Source organism: Salvia splendens, chromosome 2, assembly GCF_004379255.2.
Source record: "Salvia splendens isolate huo1 chromosome 2, SspV2, whole genome shotgun sequence".
Classification (NCBI taxonomy): domain Eukaryota; kingdom Viridiplantae; phylum Streptophyta; class Magnoliopsida; order Lamiales; family Lamiaceae; genus Salvia; species Salvia splendens.
In genome coordinates this window covers 34,662,498-34,685,068 of record NC_056033.1, presented here as the reverse complement: position 1 = coordinate 34,685,068, position 22,571 = coordinate 34,662,498, and the positions used below count along the sequence as shown (strand labels likewise).

The 22,571-nt window shown below is 41.1% G+C and overlaps 5 non-coding genes and 3 pseudogenes across 5 annotated transcripts; 7 read left to right on the top strand and 1 right to left on the bottom strand.

The window, feature by feature from the left end:
• Positions 1–76: 76 nt before the first annotated feature.
• On the top strand, positions 77–194 carry LOC121793275. The gene has a single exon (XR_006049097.1). It is a non-coding gene; the product is annotated as a U5 spliceosomal RNA (small nuclear RNA).
• A 384-nt stretch (positions 195–578) lies between these two features.
• LOC121793237 lies at positions 579–738 on the top strand. The gene has a single exon (XR_006049071.1). It is a non-coding gene; the product is annotated as a U1 spliceosomal RNA (small nuclear RNA).
• A 9,256-nt stretch (positions 739–9,994) lies between these two features.
• Positions 9,995–10,107, top strand: LOC121793167 (annotated as a pseudogene).
• Positions 10,108–10,460: 353 nt separating this feature from the next.
• On the top strand, positions 10,461–10,621 carry LOC121793259. The gene has a single exon (XR_006049084.1). It is a non-coding gene; the product is annotated as a U1 spliceosomal RNA (small nuclear RNA).
• LOC121778969 lies at positions 10,536–14,332 on the bottom strand (annotated as a pseudogene).
• Positions 13,791–13,908, top strand: LOC121793267. The gene has a single exon (XR_006049089.1). It is a non-coding gene; the product is annotated as a U5 spliceosomal RNA (small nuclear RNA).
• LOC121793238 lies at positions 14,290–14,449 on the top strand. The gene has a single exon (XR_006049072.1). It is a non-coding gene; the product is annotated as a U1 spliceosomal RNA (small nuclear RNA).
• A 4,671-nt stretch (positions 14,450–19,120) lies between these two features.
• LOC121793262 lies at positions 19,121–19,260 on the top strand (annotated as a pseudogene).
• The last annotated feature ends 3,311 nt before the right edge of the window (positions 19,261–22,571 follow it).

The following is a 22,571-nucleotide window of genomic DNA, read 5'->3' as shown; positions in this document are numbered from 1 at the left end:
CATCGCTGAGACACAAAGCAAGGCTACTCGCCAACCTATATAAATATAGGATACTTCTACCTTTTCAAATTCATGCAGCTGCGCGTTGAGTACATAGCAAACTATTCTTTCGCCTTTTACTAAAGAATACCGTGTGCTCGTCGCAATTCAAGCAGCATATGCCATTTTTTGGATGGTGTTTTGTTTATAATAATAAAACCCCAACAATTTGAGTCTAATTTTTTATTAATCAATTATGTTATGTGTTAGATAGCCAATCTAATTATTTTGACTGTTTCAGTTATATTCCATTTAATGACAACATATTCATTTCAGAAAAAAAAGTTATTTTCTATACTCCTTCATTCCATCAACAACTAATCGCTGAAATGAGTTCCATCACTTCCTCTTATTCATTCCCCTTCTATAAAAACTAGTTAGTACTACTATACCATAGTAGTAATCAATTAATGAGTTCTCAACTCAGTTTTTGTGAAGGAAAAACATGAAACAAGAAACTAGATATACCACATCGGAAGGTCATGGGATGGAGTATGAGAAGAGAGGTTACATAAATTGAGGAAAGAAAAAGAAGAAACATACTTACCTGGACCGGGTTGATGGGCGACCATAAGGCCCATGGCCTAGATTGGCGACTTCCATTGCACTCAGGAGGGGCGCCTGTTTAAGGTCGGCCCAACTGGTCGAGCCTATGTCATAATTTGTGTTAGAGGGGTCCTGCGTTCGCGCAGTCCCTGCCTATTCTAATGTAAAGATTGTTTCGCTTTGAATTCAATGGTATGAATAATTAGGTGTGATTATTTTTGACTTTTCTAACTTATAAATTTGGCATTAAGTTAAACCTTCAATTAAGTTACACAAACATGACTTATTTGTATCCATGTTCGAAGTGTATATTAAATGATGCAAGTTGGTAGAAGGTTTAAATATATTAAAACCTTTGCAATTTTCATGTGAGACTGAATTTTTTTAATGATATAAAACTCATACTCCTATTGATTATAAAAACTGTATATTTTCACATAATACCACAGGAACAAATGAATAAATGATGTGACTCGCTCGTTTTGTCTATTTTCTTGCTATGCATTTTTTTAGTACGTTGTTGCTCTGCAGCTTATATTGAAGAATGGTTTTCATAATATGTTTCATTAGTTTGAGGAAAATGAATTAGGAGTATTTTTTAGAGCTCACGTCTACGTCCACTTCCACATCTTCATCTTCAACACTACAAAAATTACTACTAGTACATAAATAAAAAACATGGTTTTTCTCTTCATCTTCAATCATCCTCTTCCACTTCTTTCATGACACTTCATCTTCCTCTCATCCACAAACTCGTCCTGGCAAAGTGCTTTGACCTCTCATCAATAACCTCTTCGATCCTTGCAACATCTTCAAGGCCTCGATCTCATCAGTGCATAATCATAATCTTGATCACGAGCCCCGATTTTCAGTATTCATCTCCACCACCTGTCTGTGACCATCAGGATTCTTCATTGAAGCAGAGAATTATTATTACTATAACTGCAACTGCAATGTCATTCACTCAGCTGAATTTCTTTATACAAGAAAATGGCAATTTGGGTGTATATAATAACACAAAACTCTCAAGCAAAAGAAATCTTCATAAAATTAAAGAGATCGAAGCTAAAAAGATGCACGACAATACTAGACAATCAATTCAAAGTTATAATGGAAAGTCAGCCGTCGTAAGTGTTAGAAATCAGAGAATTTGGAAAGGAGTGTAGAAAATGATAATCAGAACTCCATTAATAGGAGAAGAAGGAAAGATCTTTTTATTGATATCAAAAGAGAGAATACAAGATAATGATGTTACAATAAAAAAGCTCATACTATTTATACTAGCTAGGTGAAGATCACCACCAAAATATCTAGCTAACTAACTCTTAACTAACTTGTCACCCGTTCACACTTATGATGACTGGGAGTCTACGTGTGAGTGACGTGGCTCCAGCTCAACCTTGCTTTCCAACGTGTATCACCATCCCTCAATCATCCATGCATGAAATGTGCATCACGCTCACTATCTTCAACATGCCCCGTCAAGATGGACTATATATAGTGCTAAAGTTCATCTTGCTCAAGATAGAAGTAAAAGTTGCTTCACCCAAGGGTTAGGTAAAGATATCAGCCAGTTGCCAATTATTTCTGTTGGGATTTACGCACACAAGGATTTCACACACTCAAGAAGATCACACACACACTCACTGTTGTATGAGATCACACAATGCAGAAACACACACACTCACACTTTGAGTATTGAAGATGATAATCTTGGAGAGAAACTGGAAAACTCTTTATTGATTAAACTCTACTCTAAACTACATACACGGTGAGCTATTTAAAGCTCTACAATCAAGTAGCAACTGCTACTAACTAACTACAAGAAGAATCAAGAAAGCAAGAAGAATAACCGCTACATCTCAGCTAACTAACTGCTGCTCCAACGGCTAGTTCGGCTAGGTTGCTTCTTCCTTCTCGGTTCAAGACCGAACTCCTTCCTCGGCTCAAGACCGAACTCCTTCCTCGGCTCAAGACCGAACTCCTTCTCGGCTCACAACCGAACTCTTCCTTCTCGGCTCACAACCGAACTTTTCCTTCTCGGCTAGTTCCAGCTCAAAGCCGAGCTTCCTTCTTCTGCCTTCTTCTTCTCGGCTAGTTCCAGGCTAGTTCCAGCTCGGTAAGCCGAGCTTACCGAACTCTGCCTTCTTCTTCCAACTGAAATGAGCACTCCATTATTACAATTCTCCACCTGAGGGCTCATCTCAGTTCTTGCACAAACATTGATCAACTTCTTGCAATGATCAAACTTGTCTCTACCTAGAGACTTTGTTAGCATGTCAGCCGGATTGTGCAAGGTGTTAATCTTAATCACCTTCACTCTCCCCTTTTCAATCTCATCTCTAATGAAATGCAACTTTATGTCTATGTGCTTGCTCCTTTCATGAAAACCCGGATGTTTAGCCAAGCACATAGCTGAGCTGCTGTCACAATGAATCACCATTGTCTTTTGGTCAAAACCAAAGTCAGAAATCACTCCCTGAATCCAAAAACTCTCCTGTACAGCTGCAGTGAGAGCTATATACTCTGATTCTGTTGTTGAGAGAGCAACAACACTTTGCAGACCTGATTTCCAGCTGATTACAGTTCCAAACATGGTGAAAAGATAACCTGTTTGGGACTTTCTGTTGTCCAGGTTTGCAGCATAGTCTGCATCACAATAGCCCTGCACAACCTCCTCAGATTCACCTTCCCAGCCATTGAAGACAATCCCCCAGTCCTTAGTTGACTTCATGTACCTCAATATCCACTTAAGAGCATTCCAATGCTCCTTCCCCGGGTCAGCCATGTATCTGCTAGTCACTGAGATAGCATGTGGGGTCTGGTACAGATCATAGTGTACATAACACTTCCAACCACACTAGCATAAGGGATAGCCTCCATCTCATCAGCCTCTTGCTTAGTTTTAGGGGTCTGCTCCTTTGAAAGCTTAAAACTCTGGGACAGAGGAGTTGATGCAGCTTTTGCATTTTCCATTTTGAATCTCTGCAAAACTTTCTCAATATAGTCAGTTTGCAGCATCCACAGCTTCTTGCAGCCTCTATCTCTCTGAATATGTATGCCTAGGATCTTCCTTGACTCTCCTAGATCCTTCATTTCAAAGCTTGACTTCAGATCTTGTTTAACTTTCTGAATTTCTGTCATAGAAGGCCCTGCAAGTAGCATATCATCCACATAGAGTAATAGGTAGGCAATGGGAGTCTTGCCTGCCTTCTTGATGTAAATGCAATCATCATATTCTGACTTGGAGAAGCCAATCTTCTTCATCTGTGCATCAAACTTCTTATTCCACTGTCTAGGACTTTGCTTAAGTCCATAAAGACTTTTCTGTAACAGGCACACCTTGCCTTCTTCTCCAATCTTCACATAGCCCTCTGGCTGTTCCATGAAGATAGTTTCCTCTAGATCTCCATTTAGGAAGGCTGTCTTCACATCAAGCTGTTGCAGCTCCCAGTCAAGCTGATTCACCACAGCCAATAGGATCCTAATTGAAGTGTGCTTCACAACAGGTGCAAACACTTCATTGAAATCGATTCCCTCCTGCTGTGTAAAGCCTCTAGCCACCAGCCTTGCCTTGAACCTGACTCTATCCTTATCAGTGGTCTCAATCTTTCTTTTAAACAACCACTTACAGCTTACCAGCCTCCTTTCCTTACCATCTGTACTCAGCTTGGATTTGTCCACCAAAATCCATGTTTTGTTCTTGAGTAAAGACTCTATTTCCTCATTCATGGCTTCAATCCATCTTTCTCTATCTTTACTCTGCATAGCTTCTTTATATGTGAGTGGATCTGCGCCATCAATACTTTCAGCTGCACACAGAGCATAATACACAACATCAGAGAACTTTGTTGGTGGCCTTGTTTCTCTTCTAACTCTGTCCCTTGCAAGCTGATAGTCTCTGATAGAGTCTGATATAGACTCACCAGCCTGGTTGCCCTGAGTTGGAGCCTCTTCTTTATCTGAATCAGACTCACTCCCTGAGTCAATAACTCCACCTGCTCCTAGGCCAACCCCCACAGGCTCCACCTTGAAGAAATCACCCTCATCTTCACTGGAGTCCAGCTTATCTTTCAGGTATGGCATCTGATCCTCCAAGAACACCACATCCCTACTCACCAAGACCTTCTGCTTACCGGGCTCAATACACCAGAGCCTATACCCCTTAACACCCCTCTGATACCCCAACATAATACATTTCAGAGCCCTAGCTTCAAGCTTGCTTTGCCTAGCATGAGCATAGGCCACACACCCAAACACCTTGTACTTTGAGTAGTCACTATGAGCTCCATTCCACATGTAATCAGGAGTTTCAGATTTCAGGGCAGTAGATGGGCATTTATTGATGAGATAGGCTGCTGTATACACAGCCTCACCCCAGAATCTGCTGCTCAAACCAGAACCAAGAAGTAGGCACCTCACCCTCTCTAGGATTGTCCTATTCATCCTCTCCACAACACCATTTTGCTGAGGATTACCAGGAACAGTCCGGTGCCTCTTCATACCCTTCTCTTTACAAAACAGATCAAACTCAGCAGACAAGAACTCTAGGCCATTGTCTGTCCTTAAGCATTTAACACTTCTACCCTTCTCTAGCTCAACCTCCTTACACCATATCTTGAACTTTGTGAGTGTTTCAGATTTTTCTTTAAGAATATATACCCACAACTTCCTTGTATAGTCATCAATGATAGCTAGATAATACTTTCCTCCACCAATTGAACACACCGGTGAAGGCCCCCAAAGATCACTATGTATGTAGTCTAAAGGGGCTGTAGAAGAGTGAATACCTGTAGGATAGGGTGCCTTCTTAGCCTTTCCAAGTATACACTGCTCACAGGGGTTCATCTTGTTGAAATCTCCAGAGATCAGACCCTTCTTGATGAGTTCTTTCAAGCTTCCTTCAGCTGGGTGGCCCAATCTCTTGTGCCATAGCATTATGGAATCATCTGACACTGCATTGCTTTCTCCATCAACAGCCTTAGCCTTCAGATAATAGAGAATATGCTCTATGTCAGCCTCCATCATCACTGCATCTCCAGATTTAACAAACAATTTTCCTTGACTCATCAATATGGTGAACCCTTTCTGCTCCAGCATTCCCAATGAGATGAGATTCCTCTTCACTTCTGGAATATACCTCACCCCAGTTAGGATCTTTATAGAGCCATCTTGTAGGCTTAGCTTTACCTTCCCTATTCCTCTGATCTGACAAATATGATTGTTTCCAAGAACAACCGTACCCGATGCTTCTTGAAGATCATGAAACCAGCTTCTATTGGGGCACATATGGAAGCTGCACCCCGAGTCCATTATCCACCTGTGACTGACCCCACTGTCACTAATATTCATAAGTTGAGCCGGGGGATCAGCACTCTCCACACAATCAGATTGGTTGTGTCCCTCAGAGGCCATCTTTCTCTTCCATGCATGACAATCTTTCTTCAAATGTCCAGGTTTCTTGCACCAATAGCAAGCTCTGGTTTCCTTCTGAGCATCAGAACTTGAGGGTTTAGAGCCCTCAAACTTCTTCTTGAAGTTCTGCTTCTTGAACTTCTTCACATTCAAGGCCTCTGCAGCTTGAACATTGGAGCTTGCAGAGCCTCTGTTGGCTGTCTTCTGGAGTTCTTTGGCCATCAAGGCTGAATAGACTTCTGCATAGGTGATAGGTTTATCTCTTCCATAGATAATTGCATCACTTAGCTGGTCATACGAGCTAGGCAAGGCATTCAATGTGAGAATGGCCTTATCCTCATCTGAAATCTTGACATCAACAGATCCCAGGTCATCAATGATCTTGTTGAACTCCTCTAGCTGCTCAATGATGGACCTATCTCCAGAAAAACTATAGGCATACAGCCTCTTCTTGAGATACAGTCGGTTAGCCAAGGATTTGGCCAAGTAAACTTCATCTAACTTGTCCAAGATCTCCACCGCAGTCTTGGCTTCTTGAACTTCCCTCAAGACCTTATCTCCAAGGCACAGAATCACTGCAGAATGTGCCTTGAGCTGCATCTCCTCCATCTTTGCCTGAGCTTTATCATCAAGCACTGGAGCCTTTCCTTTCTCCTCTGGTTTTGCAAGAACTGCGGCCAAGCCTTGTTGAATCAAAACCGCCTTCATCTTCATCTTCCACAGGCTATAATCATTCTTGCCTGTGAACTTTTCTGCATCAAGCCTTGCTGCCATCTCTGAAACCGTTTGATCCTTTGCAAATCAGCTTCAATATCCCTTCCCACAGACGGCGCCACTTGTTGGGATTTACGCACACAAGGATTTCACACACTCAAGAAGATCACACACACACTCACTGTTGTATGAGATCACACAATGCAGAAACACACACACTCACACTTTGAGTATTGAAGATGATAATCTTGGAGAGAAACTGGAAAACTCTTTATTGATTAAACTCTACTCTAAACTACATACACGGTGAGCTATTTAAAGCTCTACAATCAAGTAGCAACTGCTACTAACTAACTACAAGAAGAATCAAGAAAGCAAGAAGAATAACCGCTACATCTCAGCTAACTAACTGCTGCTCCAACGGCTAGTTCGGCTAGGTTGCTTCTTCCTTCTCGGTTCAAGACCGAACTCCTTCCTCGGCTCAAGACCGAACTCCTTCCTCGGCTCAAGACCGAACTCCTTCTCGGCTCACAACCGAACTCTTCCTTCTCGGCTCACAACCGAACTTTTCCTTCTCGGCTAGTTCCAGCTCAAAGCCGAGCTTCCTTCTTCTGCCTTCTTCTTCTCGGCTAGTTCCAGGCTAGTTCCAGCTCGGTAAGCCGAGCTTACCGAACTCTGCCTTCTTCTTCCAACTGAAATGAGCACTCCATTATTACAATTTCTAATATGCATCCGAAAATATGCTCAGAGTAGGTTTGCCGTTGCTGGAGTAAAATAATCCATGACCTGGAGTTCCCTTGAGATATTTCAGAACTCTTTCAACTGCTTGCCAGTGTTCAATGCAAGGTTTCGACACATATTGACTCAACTTGTGTACAACAAAGGTGATATTTGGCGAGTTATGCACATATACAAGAGTCTTCCAATGAGTCTTCTATATTTAGAAGCATTTTCTAAAAGTGAACCTGAATCCAGCTGCAACTTCTTAACTGGATCCAAGGGAACAGAAGATGGTTTACATCCCAAGAAGCCTGTATCTTTAAGAAGACCCATGGTGTATTTCCTTTGACAAACTTGGATTCCTTTCTTATTTCTTGCTATCATGGTGTATTTCCTTTGACAAACTTGGATTCCTTTCTTATTTCTTGCTATCTCAAGTCCAAGGAAATATTTTGGGACTCCAAGATCCTTGAACTTGAAGTGGTGTGTGAGGAAATCCTTGAAGCTATTAGTCATTTCTGGATCAGTGGTGGCAACCAAAATATCATCAACATATACCACTATGCCAAAGAATCCAGCTGCTCCATCTGATTTATAGAAGAAAGAATGATCGGACGCTGACTGTTGTAGCCCAAAATCCTTAAGAATTTCTGACAGTTTCAAGTATCATTGTCTTGAAGCTTGTTTTAGACCATACAAGGATTTCTTCAATTTGCAAACTAAAGTTGAATCTGGTGTAGCCCCCTCGACAGCCATCCAGTCCACTTCAAGCCCCGGTGGTAATGTCATATAAATGTCTTCTTCTAGATCACCATAGAGGAAAGCATTGTTGATGTCCAAATGAGTCAGAGACCATCCCTTGATAGCAGCTAGAGCCAGCATCATTTTAACAGTTGTGAGTTTTGCAACTAGAGAAAAAGTGTCCAAGAAATCGACACCTTCAAGTTGTGAATCCCTTGGCTACTAATCTAGCTTTATATCTCTCAACAGTAGAATCAGCATTGTACTTCACTTTGTATACCCACTTGTCAGTAATATACCAAGTGTCAGTTCTTTCTGATAAATGCAGAGAGCTCATCTTGCATTGCCAATTGTCATTCCTTTATTTTAGAGGCTTGTTTATATATGAATGGCTCATATATGGCAGACATGAGGATGATGTGTTTTAGATATTCAGGAGATTGTTTAGATAGAGAGAAGTGAGCTGAGACGGGATAAGGAGATGAAGAAGAGATGGAGTTGCATAAGTAGTCTGTTAAGTGAGCGGCTTTTTGGTGAGTCTGCCTGCTCTTGTAGTCGAGGAGGCAGATTGATTATGTTCATTATTTGATGTTGGGGGTGAGGATGGTATGGGGCTGAGATGAGTTTGGGTGTCTGGTGTTTGGGAATTATCTAAAAAAATATCAGGAAAAACTGATCTTGAAAGATGACACAGAGGGAAAGCATTTTCATGGAAGATGACATGTCGAGTGACAATTTCTTGCATGGAATCAATCTCAAGCAACTTGTATCCTCTATAATCAGCAGGATATCCCAGTAGCACTCATTTTGTGGCTCTGGGGTGAGAATTTATCTCTTCCTCTATTTAGAGTAGAGGCATAGCATAAGCACCCAATCACTCTCAAATGAGTATATGATGGTGGTTTTTGAAAAAGGGCTTGAAAAGGTGTGATATTTTTAGGAAGGACAGAGGATGGGGTTCTATTTATCAGGTATGAAGCATTTAGGATACAATCCCCCCAATATTGGATATGTAAATGTGATTGAAAAAGAAGACTTCTAGCAATATTGGATAGGTAAATGTGATTGAAAAAGAAGACTTCTAGCAACATTGAGAAGGTGTTTATGTTTTCTCTCAACCCGGGCATTTTGTTGTGGGGTTTCAACACAGGAATGTTGCACAATTGTGCCAAAGGAAGTGTATAAAGAGGATAGGTTGAATTCTGGTGCATTATCAGATCCGATGGCTTTGATTTTTCTGGAGAATTGTGTATGAATGGTGTTGAAAAATTGGTTAAGTACGGAAATGGATTTATTGAAAGGTAAAGTTGATGTTTTGCTAGAGGACAAATTTCACACAAAGAATGTGTTTTATTGCTGAAAGAAAGAGTGTCTGACATACATTTCAATTTGTTGAAAGACAAATGTCCTAATCTCTTGTGCCAAACATCAATATTGACAACAGAATTTGCACTAGGAGAAGATAAAGGGACAGAAATGGAGTTGTTGATTGCAGCTGGAGAACCTCTGCAGAGTTCAGGTTCTGATTTTACATCAAGTGTGTATAGGTTTCCCATACTATTACCCCTCCCAATCAGAGTTGCCTGAGAAGCTTCCTGAATGACAAGAGAGTCAGGAGTGAATATGATGGTGCATGAAAGAGAACTTGTCAAGGAACTGACAGAGATGAGGTTGAAGCTAAAAGAGGGAACATATAGAACAGAGTGTAAGGTAATAGATGGAGTTAAACAAACTATCCCTATGTGTGATATTGAGGCTGTAGCACCATTAGAGAGATTAACAGAGGCATTATGAACATGAAAAGATGATGTGAAAAGAGAAAGGTTGCAACATAGCGAACTATTCTTTCGCCTTTTACTAAAGAATACCGTGTGCTCGTCGCAATTCAAGCAGCATACGCCATTTTTTGGAGGGTGTTTTGTGTATAATAATAAAACCCCAACAATTCGAGTCTAATTTTTTATTAATCTACTATGTTATGTATTACTGTGACTGTGTTAGATAGTCAATCTAATTATTTTGACTGTTTCAATTATTCCATTTTATGGCAACAGATTCATTTCAGAAAAAAAGTTATTTTCTCTACTCCTTCATTCCATCAACAACTAATCGCTGAAACGAAACTAGTTAGTACTACTACTATATCATAGTAGTAATCAATTAATGAGTTCTCAACTCAGTTTTTGTGAAGGAGAAACAAGAAACTAGCTATACCACATCGGAAGGTCATGGGATGGAGTATGAGAAGAGAGGTTACATAAATTGAGGAAAGAAAAAGAATGAACATACTTACCTGGACGGGGTCGATGGGCGATCCATAAGGCCCATGGCCTAGATTGGCGACTTCCATTGCACTCAGGAGGGGCGCCTGTCTAAGGTCGGCCCAAGTGGTCGAGCCTACGTCATAATTTGTGTCAGAGGGGGCCTGCGTTCGCGCGGCCCCTGCCCAATTTAAGTCTTATGTTTTACAGCTTTAGCCTCCTGTTTAAAAATCCTCTTGCCAGAGAATCTGTAGGTCTTTGTACTTTGGCTGGCGACCACTTCTGCATCATTGCGGTTGGGAGATTAAGCATCCACACTTGTAGATATATTCTATAACTCAGTTGGAAGATTAAGCATCCACACTTGTAGATATATTCTATAACTCAGAATTTGTTTCATGTGTAGTTTGATGAATGATCTTAACTGTTAGAACTGAAGCAACAAAAAAACTGCAATCCAAGTCCAACCGCATAAACTAGAAAAACAAATTTAAAATCGTGTTAAGACGAGGGTATCCTGGTTCTCCATTACATGATGAATCAACAATCTCAATGCCTCATAAATCTCAGCCTTTTCCCTATGCCTTTTATCTGATGTAACAAACACATGAACCTCACTTCTTACCTCAATCCAACTACTCCCAGCAATCCTACTCAACCCTTTCTCTCGCATCCTCCGCCTTATCTCCGACACTTCCTCCAACCTCCCCGCAGCACAGTGCACATTCGACAGCATCACATACGATGACACATCTCCCGGCTCCAACTCCAAGATTCACCTCGCTGCAACCTCCCCCAACTCCCAGTTCGAATGCACTCTGCACCCCCCAAGCAACGCCTTCCAGAACCCAATCCCGGGTTCAAAGGGCAACTCACCAAGAAACCTCTCTGCTTCCTCAAACCTCCCACCTCGCGACAGCAAATCCATCAAGCAGGCATAGTGCTCCGCCCTCATAAGCCTCGGATTATCACGCCTCGCTTGGTAAAAATACTCACAACCCTCATCTACAAGGCCGGCATGATTACACGCCAGCAGCAAGCCACGAAGGGTCACACTGTTAGGCTCTAAGCCCATGAGCTTCATCCTGTCGTACACATCCACCGCAGCTTTCCCTTCCCCATTCTGCGCGTAGCCACAGATGAGTGCATTCCATGACACCACATTCCTCTCGCGCGTTTTCCTGAAGGCCAGCAGACTATCCTCCATTTCCCCACATTTTGCATACAGACTTATCAAAGAATTGGCAAAAAACAAGCCAAGCTGGCCCAAGTGCTTCACGGCAGAGGCATGGATACTCCTTCCTAATCCTAGCGACCCGATATTGGCAGCCGCGATGATGGCACAATGGTACGAAGACTGAATAGGCGTAACGCCCTCTCTGAACATCTCATTGAGCAGATTCACAGCTTCCTCATTCCTCCCCGATTGGCTGCACCCGCTGATCATGGTGTTCCAACAAACCACATTCCGGAAAACATCCCCGGCTTCATCTAATCTTCCTTCCTTCGTGTAGCCACGGATCAACGAGGCGTAGGAGAACACGTTTGGGTGATTGATATCCTCGAAAGCTCTCAGAATGGCGTCAAAACTGCCCAACTTGACGTAGAGATCCAAAATGGCGCTGCCTGGGAAAACGTTGGAGCATAATCCGGCTTTCACAGCGTAGGATTGAATCTGTTTGCCGAGGCGGAGGTCTTTGAGGGCAGCGGAGGAGTGAATGACAGTAGCGAGAGTGTACTCGTTGGGTTTGATGTCGAAAAGGTGCATTCTTGTAAAGCAAGCAATGGCCTCTGCATGTCGATTTTGTTTCGCAAATTGGCATATCAAAGCTGTCACTGATTTTACGTCGCGTTGGGGCAATTCGTCGAGCAGCTGGTGGGCGTCCGGATTCCAGAAGGAAGCGTGGGATTCTGCGCGTGATATGGAATTGGTTTGGAAGGAAGGAGCATTGTCCAAGAATGGCCAACCTTTTCTGCCGAATCAAAGCAGGCACAAACGACATCCTGTTGGACTCGACTTAAAGAAAAACCGGAATTAGAAAGTCACTGCCTACGAAATTTTTCATTTTCATTTTTGAAATTTTTTTTGTCACACGTTAATATAAAATTATATTTTCTCTCCATTTTATATATAAAATAAAATCTCTTAAAATTATGTTTATATTCACGTCCAAGTAGTAATTGGTTTATAGAGAAGCCTACCACAGTATAAATGAAAAAGCCCATTAAAATGAAATCTCAAGTGAAGTGTGTTTCGTATTAGAGACCCAGAGATATAGGCTGTGTTCGTTTTTTAACCATAAAAACGTCGTTTGTATTTTTTTATTCCGATACGGGGTGGAGTATTTTGTTTTACTTTCTTCATCTCATCCATACTCACTTGTTTTTCTTTCTAGGCCAACCAACATTATATATGTGCCCTTTTTTAAGTGTGACACGCAATGAGTACAAAATGAGCTAACACTTCGCCACTTCGGGGAAATTGATCAAAATTGCTCAACTCAACTGAATTATTACCAAGAGTCAAATGTTTCTTGATTCCATAATTTCCTTTAAGGTCAACTAAATACCAGTACTAAATATGCACTAACAAACAGGGAGTAACCAACGAATAAAGGTCTCATAAACAATAACAAAACATATACGGAGAAGATAAAATCCATACGTATTTTTGCATTCTACTTTAGGGGTTATACGAAATGTGCATATCAATAAATAACTCAATATCAACCTCACAAAATAAGATACACTCCTCCTATTTAACTGAAATGGCTGCTTAGCTGGATCCCAACTATCTAATCTTTCAAAAAACCAATTGATCTCACCCAATTTGCTAGCCCTTTCTTCATTCTTGAAATTGAAATAAAAGTTCTTTTTGGCAAACAAAGAAGCTTTACCTAGGAAAGAAGAGAGACAGACAACCGTGATTTCTTTTAATAATTAATAAACTCACAATCAAAATGGAAATTAGTAGTATTTGATTTCACACGAAAGTGACTCGAATATTTGTGTAAACCCATTAATTTCTCTATCATTACACAATTCAACTAACCAATCACCTTTCTTCATCAATGAATTCATCCATATGATATCTATCTCTCTCTACATTTTGAAACATCCATGCCTCAATACACGAGCATCTAAAATTTCGAGTAGCTGTGCCTGTAGTAATGGAAGGAGATTGTTTGAAATCTGGTCGCTGCGCTTTGGTACTCCATAATAGTACAAGTGAAATATTCACTCATCACACCAACAAATACCACATTTTGTCTTCCCACATCGCTAAGACACGAAACAACGCTCCACGCCCACTCTTAATAAATATCTATAATTGCTCCTTCCCCAAATTCACGCAGCTGCGCGTCGACCACATAGCGAACTATTCTTTCGCCTTTTACTAAAGAATACCGTGTGGTCGTCGCAATTCAAGCAGCATATGCCATTTTTTGGAGGGTGTTTTGTTTATAATAATAAAACCCCAACAATTCGAGTCTAATTTTTATTAATCTGTTATGTTATGTGTTAGATAGCCAATCTAATTATTTTGACGGTTTCACTTATTCCATTTTATGGCAACAGATTCATTTTAGAAAAAAAAAGTTACTTTCTCTACTCCTTCATTCCGTCAACAACTAATAGCTGAAATGAGTTCCATCACTTCCTCTTATTCATTCCCCTCTATAAAAACTAGTTAGTACTACTATACCATAGTAGTAATCAATTAATGAGTTCTCAACTCAGTTTTTGTGAAGGAAAAACATGAAACAAGAAACTAGATATACCACATCGGAAGGTCATGGGATGGAGTATGAGAAGAGAGGTTAAATAAATTGAGGAAAGAAAAAGAAGAAACATACTTACCTGGACGGGGTCGATGGGCGATCCATAAGGCCCATGGCCTAGATTGGCGACTTCCATTGCACTCAGGATGGCGCCTGTCTAAGGTCGGCCCAAGTTGTCGAGCCTATGTCATAATTTGTGTCAGAGGTGGCCTGCATTCGCGCAGCCCCTGCCTATCCTAATGTAAAGATTGTTTCGCCTTGAATTCAATGATATGAATAATAGGTGTGATTTTTTTTTTTGCCTTTTCTAACTTATAATTTTGGCATTAAGTTAAACCTTCTATTAAGTATATCCATGTTCTCATACTCCTATTGATTATAAAAACTGTATATTTTCACATAATACCACAGGAACAAATGAATTAATGATGTGACTCGCTCGTTTGGTCTTATTTTCTTGTTGTGCATTTTTTCAGTACATTGTTGCTCTGCAGCTTATATTGAAGAATGGTTTTCATAATATGTTTCATTAGTTTGAGGAAAATGAATTAGGAGTATTTTTTAGAGCTCACGTTTACGTCCACTTCCACATCTTCATCTTCAACACTAAAAAAATTACTACTAGTACATAAATAATAAACATGGTTTTTCTCTTCATCTTCAATCATCCTCTTCCACTTCTTTCATGACACTTCATCTTCCTCTCATCCACAAACTCGTCCTGGCAAAGTGCTTTGACCTTTCATCAATAACCTCTTCGATCCTTGCAACATCTTCAAGGCCTCGATCTCATCAGTGCATAATCATAATCTTGATCACGAGCCCCGATTTTCAGTATTCATCTCCACCACCTGTCTGTGACCATCAGCATTCTTCATTGAAGCAGAGAATTATTATTACTATAACTGCAACTGCAATGTCATTCATGTTGGGAAATAAACACAGGCAATCACGAATATGAAAGATAATGAACACAATAAATTGTTTACCCAGTTCGATACAATGTGTATCTACGTCTGGGGGCGATGCCAAGCCAGAGATTTCACTATATAATTTCAGAATAAGCATAATTTAACAATGAGGGAGCACCTCTATTTATAAGCAACTAGAGAGCCCTAATTCTAGTCACACTAGGAAACATATATCACAAGGAAAAAATACTTCAAGGAAACAAATCCTAAACATGGTAGGAGATAAATTATGCTCCATAATTAACAATCTCCCACTTGGAGACTAACAACTCCTAAACAACCATTTCCTCGTGATCTCATCCCTTCATCCGCTTAGCATCGCCTAACCTTCTCTTCAAGTTCCAAGGCCAATTGAAGCTATGCATAGCTTCAATTTCTCTAAGGTCACCACCTTAGTAAATATGTCTGCAGGATTCTCACTTCCAAGTATCTTCACAAGTTGCATGATTTTCATCTCCACTAGGTGTCGGATGTAATGATACTTCAACTCCACATGCTTTGTCCTAGAATGAAACGCTGAATTCTTCGCCAAGAAAATAGCACTCTGACTATCACTGTAGAGTATGCTACTCTTGTTCTCCTTCCCAAGTTCATCTAAGAAACTCTGCAACCACACCATCTCCTTGCTTGCCTCTGTCGCAACTACATATTCAGCCTCCGTAGTAGACAAAGCAACGGTCTTCTGCAACTTAGAAGTCCATGAAATAGCAGTACCACCATAAGTAAATACATACCCGGTTGTGCTTCTTCTCCCATCAAGATCATTGGACGCCAAGTCTGCATTCACATAACCTGCCAGCTCGACATTCTTGCCATTGAAACATAAGACACTTTCTGTAGTACCTCTCAAGTATCGAAGGATCCATTTAACTGCTTCCCAATGTTGCTTGCCCGGATCACCCATGAACCGGCTCACTACTCCCACTACTTGTGCAATATCAGGCCTCATACACACCATTGCATACATAATACTGCCAATTGCTGAAGCATAAGGAATTTTCTTCATTTCAGCACGTTCTTCTTTTGTACTCGGCGACTCCTTCTTTGACAGCTTAAAGTGACTGCCTAAAAGCACACTTACTGGCTTCGAATTATCCATGTTGAATCTTTCCAAAACCTTACCAATGTAAGCAGCTTGCGAAAGATACAATTTTCCTGCCGCCTTGTCACGCTCGATTCTCATGCCCAAAATTTGATTAGCCTCTCCAAGATCTTTCATGGAGAATCGTTCAGACAATTGCCTTTTCAACTTATCCATCTCCTTTTGATCACCTCCTGCGATCGACATATCATCAACATATAATAACATGATAAGATAGCTCTTGTCTGTTGTTTCAAACTCAGAAATATCTCACTCTCCTCTCTAATAAATCTGCTTGAAGAAGCAGAAATTATAGCAGTAATTTGCTTTGAATAAAAGAGAATAATATGAGAAAAGATGAAGACAGAGAGATGATCGAATGTAGAACTTCAATATCTGATTTGTGAATACAATCGATCTTAAATAGAGGAAAAAACAACTAACTAACCACTAAACACGTACTGCATCAGTAACTCCACTAACACACTAACTTAGCCACTAAAAAGACTCCTAAAAAATAGCAACTAACTTGACTCTGGAAAGATACTGCAGAGAACAAGTCAAAGACTTGCTTTTACAGATTATTCGAATAACATAAACAGCAAATACTAAATTTGAAATGCTAAACTTAAAATTCAAAACCAAGTCTAATTCACTTCACCACATTGTCAAACCTCTTGTAGTAACAACAATGGTCAGCGTAGCATCTTTTATAGCCAATCTCCATCATGAATCCATCAAACTTCTTGTACCACTGCTTTGGAGCTTGCTTTAAACCATACAAGCTCTTTTTCAACTTGCACACAAGATTTTCCATTCCTTTTACTACGAATCCTTCAGGCTGTGTCATGTACAACTCATCCTCCAAATCACCACGAAGGAATGCCATCTTTACATCCATCTGATGTAACAATAGATTTTCTGCAACTACCATACTCAACACTAAACGAATAGTAGTTAGTTTCACAACAGGAGTGAACACATCTGTATAATCAATACCGTATCGTTACTCAAATCCCTTGACAACCAGCCTAGCCTTGTAGCGCTTGCTACCATCAGCTTCACATTTGATTCGATAGACCCACTTACAATGCAATGCCTTTTTCCCTTTAGGAAGTTCCACAAGCTCCCATGTGCCATTCAGGAGAAGAGATGCAAACTCATCATCCATGGCAATTTTCCACCTTCGTTTATCAGGGCCTTCTCCTGCCTCTGCATAACACTCGGGCTCACCACCATCAGTAAGTAACAAATAGAAATTAGAGGGCGAGTACCTATTAGGTGCACGTTGCTCTCTAGTCGATTTAGGCAGCGGAATAGTCGGTGGTGGAGTGTTTGGTTCTTCTTCAAACACCTCTTCAGCATTCTGACTCTCTTTGCTCCCACTCGAGTTTGAGATGTCTAGCTCGACCACTTATGGCTCAGAACTACTGGGACTCGACGCCTCCAATCTATCCTTGTACAATACTTGTTCATTGAAAATGACATCTCTACTGTGAATAACCTTACGGTTCTGCTCATCCCAGAGTCTATATCCGAACTCATCGCCTCCATAACCAATGAACGTACACTTAATAGATTTAGCATCCAACTTGCTTCTCTCAACGGAACTAACATAAGCATAAGCAACACAACCAAAGATGCGTAGGAAAGATAGATTTACCTCTTTTCCTGTCCAAACCTTCTCGGGTACCCGAAACTCCAAGGGAACTGATGGACCTCTATTAATTAGGAATGCAGTTGTGTTGACTGCATCTGCCCAAAAACTCTTTGGCAATCCACTTTTCAATCTCATGCATCTTGCTCGTTCGTTCAACATTCTCTTCATGCGCTCTGCGATTCCATTCTGCTATGCAGTTCCTTTCACAGTTTTCCCCATGCGGATTCCATTCTCGGCGCAGAACTCCTTGAACTTTGCAAGTTCATATTCTCCTCCATTATCGGATCTTAGACACTTCACCTTCAGCCCGGTTTCAGTTTCAACAAGGGCTTTCCACTTCCTAAAAGCGTCAAACGCATCGGATTTACTCTTCAGAAAATAAACCCATAGCTTTCGAGTAGAGTCGTCGATGAAAGTCATATAATATTCAGAGCCTCCTAGGGACTTCACAGGTGCTGGTCCCCATAGATCCGTGTGGACCATCTCCAACTTCTGTGTCTTCAATTTTCTGCCTCCTCTTGAGAAACTCACCATTTTCTGTTTCCCAAACACGCAATCCTCGCACAGGCCAACTTCAACAGTTTTCAGGCCAGGCAGTAAACCTCTTGAGCACATTATTTTCATCCCTTTCTCGCTCATGTGGCCAAGACGACAGTGCCACAAATCTGCATTATTTGCCTCACTTGCAGCAGAGTTTTCTATGCGTGTTGCCTAGATGGAAAGGATTTCCATTTCTATGCTCTAGCTCTTGTTATCATTTTCGTTCATCATCCTAGTTGTAATTTCTATTTTCGTTGAGTATCCATTATCAGTTTCAGTTAATTTCAACACAATCTGTTTGGGGTTGTTTTGCAATCTTAATTAGCTTTATTTCCCTCAGCACTTTTCTTCAAGGTCAGGCAAGAGTGAGTGCGTGATGTTGGACGTAGATACGAAGGCTGATTCTTTATTTGTCGGATAAAGATAGTGCCTCCACTCCATCAATGATATCTCTCTACATTTTGAATCATCCATGTCTCAATACATGACTCACTAATCATTAGCCAATTCTACAATATGCTGCTTCTCAAACAAGCTTTGGTGAGGGACTATATTTTTAGCTTGATGATGATCAGCAAATAATGCAACAGAAATATTCAGTCATCACAGCAATAAATACCACATTTTGTGTTCCCACATCGCTAAGAAACATACTTACCTGGACGGGGTCGATGGGCGATCCATAAGACCAATGGCCTAGGTTGGCGACCTCCATTGCGCCCGCCAAGTGGTCGAGCCTACGTCATAATTTGTGGCCCAATTCAAGTCTTGTGTTTTGCACAGTATAATATATTGGGATATTAGTTCTGTGATATATTTTATGTTAGTTATACATGAATGTCTCTCTCCATTTGGCCATGCTATTTTCTTGGCGAAGAATCCATCGTTTCATTTTAGAGAGGGCCTGCGTTCACGTGCCCCCTTGCTGGCCAATTCAATTCTATACTTTCTAGATATTTATTTATTTGGTCCATATTTATTATTTATGCTAATTTATAATATAGTACCCTATTATGTACTCCATTTTTTTAGCGTAACCTATATTGTGTTGTTAACTTTTTATAATTTAGTTTTTAAAAAAAATAAAAATGAGACGAGTTATTTATAGAAAAAACTTGAGTCTTTAGAAAATTTCTCGAGCATTATGTTGGGATTTACGCACACAAGGCTTTCACACACTCAAGAAGATCACACACACACTCACTGTTGTATGAGATCACACAATGCAGAAACACACACACTCACACTTTGAGTATTGAAGATGATAATCTTGGAGAGAAACTGGAAAACTCTTTATTGATTAAACTACTCTCTAAACTACATACACGGTTTTGAGCTATTTAAAGCTCTACAAACAAGTAGCAACTGCTACTAACTAACTACAACAAGAATCAAGAAAACAAGAAGAATAACCGCTACACCTCGGCTAACTAACTGCTTCTTCCTTCTCGGCTCAGACCGAACTGGTTGCTTCTTCCTTCTCGGCTCAATACCGAACTCCCTTCTCGGCTCAAGACCGAACTCTCTTCTCGGCTCATTCCAGCTCAAAGCCGAGCTTCCTTACCGAGCTTCCTTACCGAGCTCCCTTCTAGCTGAGCTTACCGAACTCCTTTCTAGCCGAGCTTACCGAACTCCTTTCTAGCCGAGCTTACCGACTTCTGCCTTCTTCTTTCAACTGAAATGAGCACTCCATTATTACAATTCTCCACCTGAGGGCTCATCTCAGTTCTTGCACAAACATTGATCAACTTCTTGCAATGATCAAACTTGTCTCTATCCTTATCAGTGGTCTCAATCTTTCTTTTAAACAACCACTTACAGCTTACCAGCCTCCTTTCCTTACCATCTGTACTCAGCTTGGATTTGTCCACCAAAATCCATGTTTTGTTCTTGAGTAAAGACTCTATTTCCTCATTCATGGCTTCAATCCATCTTTCTCTATCTTTACTCTGCATAGCTTCTTTATATGTGAGTGGATCTGCGCCATCAATACTTTCAGCTGCACACAGAGCATAATACACAACATCAGAGAACTTTGTTGGTGGCCTTGTTTCTCTTCTAACTCTGTCCCTTGCAAGCTGATAGTCTCTGATAGAGTCTGATATAGACTCACCAGCCTGGTTGCCCTGAGTTGGAGCCTCTTCTTTATCTGAATCAGACTCACTCCCTGAGTCAATAACTCCACCTGCTCCTAGGCCAACCCCCACAGGCTCCACCTTGAAGAAATCACCCTCATCTTCACTGGAGTCCAGCTTATCTTTCAGGTATGGCATCTGATCCTCCAAGAACACCACATCCCTACTCACCAAGACCTTCTGCTTACCGGGCTCAATACACCAGAGCCTATACCCCTTAACACCCCTCTGATACCCCAACATAATACATTTCAGAGCCCTAGCTTCAAGCTTGCTTTGCCTAGCATGAGCATAGGCCACACACCCAAACACCTTGTACTTTGAGTAGTCACTATGAGCTCCATACCACATGTAATCAGGAGTTTCAGATTTCAGGGCAGTAGATGGGCATTTATTGATGAGATAGGCTGCTGTATACACAGCCTCACCCCAGAACCTGCTGCTCAAACCAGAACCAAGAAGTAGGCACCTCACCCTCTCTAGGATTGTCCTATTCATCCTCTCCACAACACCATTTTGCTGAGGATTACCAGGAACAGTCCTATGCCTCTTCATACCCTTCTCTTTACAAAACAGATCAAACTCAGCAGACAAGAACTCTAGGCCATTGTCTGTTCTTAAGCATTTAACACTTCTACCCTTCTCTAGCTCAACCTCCTTACACCATATCTTGAACTTTGTGAGTGTTTCAGATTTTTCTTTAAGAATATATACCCACAACTTCCTTGTATAGTCATCAATGATAGCTAGATAATACTTTCCTCCACCAATTGAACACACCGGTGAAGGCCCCCAAAGATCACTATGTATGTAGTCTAAAGGGGCTGTAGAAGAGTGAATACCTGTAGGATAGGGTGCCTTCTTAGCCTTTCCAAGTATACACTGCTCACAGGGGTTCATCTTGTTGAAATCTCCAGAGATCAGACCCTTCTTGATGAGTTCTTTCAAGCTTCCTTCAGCTGGGTGGCCCAATCTCTTGTGCCATAGCATTATGGAATCATCTGACACTGCATTGCTTTCTCCATCAACAGCCTTAGCCTTCAGATAATAGAGAATATGCTCTCTGTCAGCCTCCATCATCACTGCATCTCCAGATTTAACAAACAATTTTCCTTGACTCATCAATATGGTGAACCCTTTCTGCTCCAGCATTCCCAATGAGATGAGATTCCTCTTCACTTCTGGAATATACCTCACCCCAGTTAGGATCTTTATAGAGCCATCTTGTAGGCTTAGCTTTACCTTCCCTATTCCTCTGATCTGACAAATGTGATTATTACCCAGCACCACAGTGCCGGCTGCTTCTTGAAGGTCATGAAACCAGCTCCTATTTGGGCACATATGGAAGCTGCACCCTGAGTCCATAATCCACCTATGACTGACCCCACTGTCACTAATATTCATGAGTTGAGCCGGGGGATCAGCACTCTCCACACAATCAGATTGGTTGTGTCCCTCAGAGGCTATCTTTCTCTTCCATGCATGACAATCTTTCTTCAAATGTCCAGGTTTCTTGCACCAATAGCAAGCTCTGGTTTCCTTCTGAGCATCAGAACTTGAGGGTTTAGAGCCCTCAAACTTCTTCTTGAAGTTCTGCTTCTTGAACTTCTTCACATTCAAGGCCTCTGCAGCTTGAACATTGGAGCTTGCAGAGCCTCTGTTGGCTGTCTTCTGGAGTTCTTTGGCCATCAAGGCTGAATAGACTTCTGCATAGGTGATAGGTTTATCTCTTCCATAGATAATTGCATCACTTAGCTGGTCATACGAGCTAGGCAAGGCATTCAATGTGAGAATGGCCTTATCCTCATCTGAAATCTTGACATCAACAGATCCCAGGTCATCAATGATCTTGTTGAACTCCTCTAGCTGCTCAATGATGGACCTATCTCCAGAAAAACTATAGGCATACAGCCTCTTCTTGAGATACAGCCGGTTAGCCAAGGATTTGGCCAAGTAAACTTCATCT